Source organism: Microtus ochrogaster, chromosome X (assembly GCF_000317375.1).
Source record: "Microtus ochrogaster isolate Prairie Vole_2 chromosome X, MicOch1.0, whole genome shotgun sequence".
Classification (NCBI taxonomy): Eukaryota; Metazoa; Chordata; class Mammalia; order Rodentia; family Cricetidae; genus Microtus; species Microtus ochrogaster.
The window spans coordinates 46,374,436-46,381,472 of NC_022026.1; positions in this window are offsets into that span (position 1 = coordinate 46,374,436).

The following is a 7,037-nucleotide window of genomic DNA, read 5'->3' on the forward strand; positions in this document are numbered from 1 at the left end:
TCTCTCTCTCTCTCTCTCTCTCTCTCTCTCTCTCTCTCTCTGTGTGTGTGTGTGTGTGTGTGTGTGTGTGTGTGTGTGTGTGTGTGTTCAGATGCCCTTAGAGGCCAGAAGGCAGCATTGGATCCCTTGGAATAGGAGATACAGACAACTGTGAGCCACCCAACCTGGGTGCTAACTTCTTTATATGAATGCCTTTCCAGTACTTAATATAGTGTCCAACTCACAAACGTGATCAACAAAATGACAGATGGCAAGAACTAAACACTTAAAATAGTTATTCAGTTTGGATTTTTTCCTAACTCTGCCCATTTCTGTACAGCTAACTTCCTAGAAGCAGTAGCCTTTTGTTGTTGATGAGACTTGGGACAATGGAGCCAATAGATGAGGCAAACTAAAGTCTCATGCAATAGCCAACTTTATTCAGAGCATTAGACAACTCATACTCTGAGGATTAAGAAAGGTCATCTGAGTGAAATTCTCATGAGTTCAAGCTGTAAACAGTCACAAGGAGAAGCTGCACGAAGCAAAAATATGTTTTTCCAGAATGATATATAAAGATAGTTTAACCATTTAATTGAATAACACCAACAAGCAATAATCCAAGTACACTCACTCCTATCCACTATACCTGGGACAAGCATAAAAATGCATTCCAAGAGCTATTCCTGTTTCGAAGAAACTGAACTCACAAGACTATTGTTTTCTTGGAATGTTCTCACAAGCACTCCGAATTCTCCTCACATGACTCCATTTCTGTACCATGTTCTCACAGTCTTTGACCATTTTGCTATTATAATAGAATAGCTGAGACCAAATGACTTGTAAAGAACCAAGATTGATTTCTTACAGTTCTGGAAGCTAAGAAATTCAAGGTCAAGGGACCTACTTCTAACAAGAACTTTTTTGATGCATCATCATGATGAAAGATGGAAGAACAAGAGAGAAAGCAAGAAGGCAAGGGAAGGAGGTGAAGGAGAGGGAGAGGCAACTCATTCTTCATAAGGGACCCATTCGTGAAAGCAGAACCATCATGACCTAGTTTTAAAAGAGACTATGGCATGGAAAGTTAGGTGGATAAATGAAAACTAAGAACAGGGAGGGACCCTGAGAAGCAAACACAGCAACAATCACAAGAGAAAAACTAAAGTTAGTTGGTTGATGGCTCAGCCTGAATAAGACATTTACTTTATGCCACCCTGACTAAAGCCTAGGGAGCCTTAGAAGAGGGGGAGGGATATGCATAAGATTCAGAAGATGGAGTGATGAGCTGCAAAATGTTACCCTCATACAACCCTCACCATCATGAATTCCTAGCAACTGTGGTCATCCGCACTGGGCCCACCACAAGTCCAGCCACTGGGCCCATACAAGTTTATCCCAGGGGCTCATTTACCTCTGAGCTACTTGATAGTAATGGATTCTGGGAAAGGTAGAATCACTGTCTTTAGTGTGTATCCACTGCCAATCCCAACAGGCTCTATACCCATGCTCACACAGACAGCCCTGGTCAGTCTCAGTGGATCATAAAGCAAATAGACATGAACACGAGAGAGTTGTGTAAAGGATGGGTCAGAGGTATGAGAGTGATGGACAGGGGTGGTAGGCAGAAAGGAGAGGGCGGGTTATGAGAGCCATTGGCATGCTCTTTGTATATCTGTGAGACTAAGAACAAATTTCATTACTTAAAGAACATTGAGACAGGCATGGGATTGTGGCTGCAGAGGCCAAAGAATGGTGTGCTTGATGAGCAAGGCTGGTCCTCGAGCCACTGGAAGACTTGGGCAATCACCAGGCTGCCTCACCCCTGTCACCACTCACTAGGTCAGTGCAGCCACTCAACCCAAAGTGGAGCTGCCAATGCTGCCGGTGCTTATGCTATTTTCCCTGTTGCAGGGAGAAGAGAGAGCTGGACCAAGATGCTGACTGCTAGCTGGAAGCACAATGGTTGCAGCAAAGACAGAATGGTGTATAGCAGCCTGAAGCTCGCATAGATCCGGACCCCAGACATGCTGCCTGACCACATGATCACCCTGACTCTGAACAACAGTAAGATATCTGAGGTGAAGAATGGTTCATTTTCAGGATTAAGTCCCCTCGAAAGACATTGGTGGTCCATACTGGCTCAGGGGGCCATGTTGATGTTTGTGATCTGTGCTGCCAAGGCAGGCCATGTTAAGTGTATGGTCCATGGTTCGCGCTGCCCACAGAAGCCATGCTTAGGATCCATGCTGCTGCTGGAGGCCAGGTAAAGGTGGGAAGCATGGCCGCATGCAGTCAAACATCGTGCTGGAGACATAGCGGAGAAGTCTACATCTGGGTCTGAAGATGACAGGAAAAGAGAGACACTGGGCCTGGCTTGGGCTTTTGAAACCTTAAAGCCTACCTCCAGTGGCATACTTCCTCCAATGAGGCCACACCTCTTAAGCCTTCTCAAGTAGTCCCACTCCCTAATGACCAAGTACTCAGATGTCTGAGCCTATATGGGACCCATTCTTATTCAAACCACCACAGACAGAGAAAGTTTTCAAGAGGTAGTTTTTGTTCCCAGACATGGTGGTACATGCCTGGAATCTCAGCACTCAGGAGCTAATGCTTCCTCATAAGACCCTGCCTCTGTGACAGGAAGGAAATGTGTTGAAGCGGGGTAGGGAGTGGAGAGGGAAAAAAAAAAACCTCTGTCCTGTCATCTAAAACACACACAGTAGCAAAATTGGTATTTTGAATGTCATTGGTGCCTCTAAAAAGGTCTAGCCTTCTGTTATTGGATTGTTTTCAGTTTTTAACTATGACTAAGCGGGGTAATGTTGTAAAACAGAATGTTCTTTTAAACAATATTTTGCACAGTTCTTCAATTACTCAGTGAAATCACTCCAAAATGTGTTCTTCATATCCATATCTGTGTCAACAACATTTTCTTTCTGCCATTGAGGAATAAGATCTTGTAGCGCGCAGACATCTGTAGTTTGTGGGTTGAATTTTTTTTTAAAAAAAAATTACAAACCTAGAGTGTCAACAATTTTAAAGATAAAACTTGGAGTCACCATTTTATTTCTCTGCCTATACAGTGTGACATAAAAATACCATCACACAACATAAACTGTCATCAAAAGTCACTGTCAACAAATGAGCCTTTATTCTGCATTTTACGTGTTTAATTGTACAAGCACCACAAGTCTGATTTAGGAATGGAGGCCCACTCAATTTATTCTGAAATCGTGTATTTCAAGCACACTTCTCTCAAAGTGGAGCATTTCATCAGGTTGATTTTTTTAAAATGCAAAACCTGCCCATATCTGGTATCTTCCTCCTGCAGACTCTGTCCTTTGATAGTGTATTTTATTATTTTATTTCAATTCCATGTTAAGAAAAGCTTTTGAAACCATTTTGATTACCCTGACAGTTGAAATGAAAATTTTACAAGGATAGCATATTTAAAGCCAAAGATCTGGTTGACACAATGAGTGTGATGATGGAAATAATTTTCCAGCAGACCAGCCTAGCATATTGGCTTCATTTAAAATTTATATCAGAGAGTGGGTAGGGTTTTTTTAAAAACACTTTTCCTCTAAAAAGAAAACAGTAGCTTTCCACTCTTCCTGTTGGCCAAGGAAAGTACTAAAACTTTGGAGATTATGATAGTTATCAGGTTTACTACCCTGAATGTGCCAGGTTTCATCTGATCTTTCTAAGCATGGTCAGGCCTGGTTAATACTGAGATGAGAGGAGAGTTACCAGACTTGTAGAAACTGATTGCCCCCCCCCAAAAAAAAAAAGAAAGAAAGAAAAAAGAAAAAAAGAAAAAAAAAGAAACTGATTGCCCAGCATCTGAGCTCTTTTCAGAGAGCAGGAAAGATAAAGGAATCCTCTGGCCTATGCAATAAAGAAATTGGCTTATTTTCAGAAAGACAGTGTAACCCCTGTAAAGACTTAATAAATTATACTTGACAATATGAGCATGCCCCCAGTAAAATATCTACCCTCTCAAAATTGCCTCATAATGGGTATTGATAAAGTAGATGCAGGTTTGAATTAGCAATCAGATTTGAGATACACTAGATGCTTCAATAGCCACTTATTTGGTTTGTAAAGGACAGGGGGAAAAAAAACATGCACATCTCATTCTTTAGGGACCTGAGATGGGTGATCCACCAATGACATCCACCCTCTAATCCTCAGACCCTGTGGATATAGCATTACATTGCACAGTGACAGAACATTAAATTGCAGATGAAAGTAAGATTGATAGGCCAGTTGATCTTAACATGGGGAAGTTATTCTGGGTATGCCAAATGAGCCCAGTGTAATCACAAGCATCCTTAAAAATGGAAGAAGAGTGACAGAAGCGGTCAGAGTGACGTAATGTGAGTCGTCAGTCTATTATCTTTGACTTTCAAGGTGATGGGGAGGATCATGAGCCAAAGAATGTAAGAAGCCTCTTGAAGCTGCCAAAATGCAAGAGAATGGATTCTTCCCTAGGACCGACAGGAACACATTCCTGCTCATGACTTTGAGCCTATCTCAGTGAGATTCATGTCAAATTTCTGTCATACAGAACATGGTGCTTTTTCAAGTTTGCCATCATTTGTCACAGCAATGGCAGAAAACTCATCTAATGACAACAGTTGCCCAAGAATACAGCTCCATGCCACAGAGAAGCCATGGCTACAGATTCCCACAATCATTTCAAGGGTTCCAATGACACAGATCCCCAAAGGAGGGCAATACAGATATTATTATTAATCTTGTCCACTAAGAAATGTGTTTCATCCAGGAGGGTCTGGAAGGGCATTTCCAGGAAGGAATAACAGAGAAGTCCCTGCCCCAGAGTGAGTGGAAGCTTCCAGTGGGGATCCAGGTTTAAAGAGGTCCAAAAAGAAAATTGTACCTGCCTACCCATCTTCATTTCTTTTTTTCCCCCATCTTCATTTCTTGATGGTGAATGCAATTACATCTGCTCTTGCCATTCATTGATGAACTCAGATTCCTGCTCCTCCCACTTTCAACATGGGCTGAAGACCAGTGACACTCCGAAAATCTCCCAGGCCTTCAGCACTGGATTGGGACTGTTGAGGCACCCAGCTTCATGGACTGAGCAGATCCCAGGTTCTCAGTCCTTCTAGCATGCAGACAGCTATTGTCAGACCACCTACTATGGAAACCAATCCAATAAATCTCCCTTTATAATGTGTATCCATTCTTTCCACTCTATTTTTTTCTAGAGAGCCCTAACAAGCCAGAATTAGTCTAATGCTGAGGTTAACCCTGTGCTTGCTATGGTGATCCTAATGCCTTAATACATGTGCGGATTATAAACTTAGAATAGTTACTTCTAAAGTCTGAAGTGCAAGACGGGCTCCTTCTCTTATAGAAACAAAAGGTCAAGTTCTTATTTTCCCTGAACCCAGACATCAAAGAAGTTCATGTGTATAACCTTAGCTCTGCCAATCAAGACAACAGAAAAGAAGTTGGGATCACTTTTCAGCCTTTGGATAAAGATCAAGAGAAGAAATATGTTTGAAATCTCTGCCAACACTGGCAATGACAGCAGGAGTCAATGAGAGATGTCATAGAACCTAAAGAGCCTCGCTCGTGACATTTTCTGTTGTTTCTCCTGCCCAGAAGGACTACAGAATTCTTCCCTTAGGTCTGGTTCATTCTCTGAGCCTGGTTCAATTGCCTTTTCCTTTTCCTGGGTATATAAGGCACTGATGATAGGCCAAAGAAATATTCCATCCAAGTCTAGCTTAACAAACCAATTAGCTTATTAAGGGTGCCTACGGGAGTATGTGAAGGAACTCTAGCCAGCCCAAGCATTGGCGAACATGACTCGGGCAAGCCTTGCCCTTCTCCCCAACTCCCTCTGCTTTGCTAAAAAAAAAAAATTAGATTACATTCCTAAAGTTATCCACCAAGGTCTATTCCATTATTTGGTTATCAAAGAATTAGAATTAAAGTCCAGCAATCAAAAGCATCCTTTGGCTCACCTAATTAACATGCCCAATTAAAATTAAACACCTCATCCTAACACAGGGTTTCCCCCTTTACCTCTATAAACCACCATTTGCCTAGGTGCCACATCCGTCTCCTCTCTATCCAAAGGCAGCCGGTCCTTTGTGGTCATAGCCCCATTCCCCGGGACAAACACCCCTTTTCCTTCTCACTTATTCCTTTCCCCATCTCCCCGGGCCTCTATCTCCTGTCTTTGTCTTTATTTCCCGATTCCCTGATGTTTGTCTCTCTGGAGCAAATAAATGTCCTTTGTGCAGAGTATAGACAAATCAAGGACGGATGCATCGCCCAAAAGCCCACCTCAGCATCAGCAATAATTCTCTAAAGCTGCAAGCCTGGAGCTCTGCCCAACTCAGTCTTGTGACTCTTGTACCTTTCAGAAATTCTCTGAGCCTTGTAAGTTACATTTACTTCCAGGGCCTTGTATACCTGATTTACTTCCCAAGTCTTTTGAGCATTCCTCCTCTGGAAGAGAATATTACAGTTCAGAGGAAAGGGTCACCCAAACTGTACATTCAGCCAGTCAACTCCTGTTGTGCTAAAATAAGTCAAGTTGTTTATGCCACCAATCTTAAATGAAGCAGAAATTGTTATAGGAGGGGGCTTTAGACAGCATATAGCTTGCAATGGAGGGTACTCCAGGACTGGAATGGAGTAAAGTAAAGCCTTCAAGATGGGAAGTCTATTACCACATGAGCCAGGGTGGAAAAATAACTAACGAAATGATAATTTGCCTACTACCTCACTGCTAGCAGGAGTCTGGATGAGCCACATAGAACACATGATAACCCAAGATTAAACACAGAAGGATCTAATGCTAGAAAACTTGAAGAGAGAAGATGCTATATTCTAGCCCACAGTTCTCAGCAGAAAGCAAAACCTGAGAAGTGGGCAACTTCTCAGTCAGTTCTAAGAAGTATAGTTTGGGTTTTATTTGTTTTGTTTTTGTTTTTTTGCTTTGTTTTTGGTTGGTTGGTTGGTTGACTTTTTGTAGAAAATGTCTCGAAATACAAAGATAAAAAGCCCTA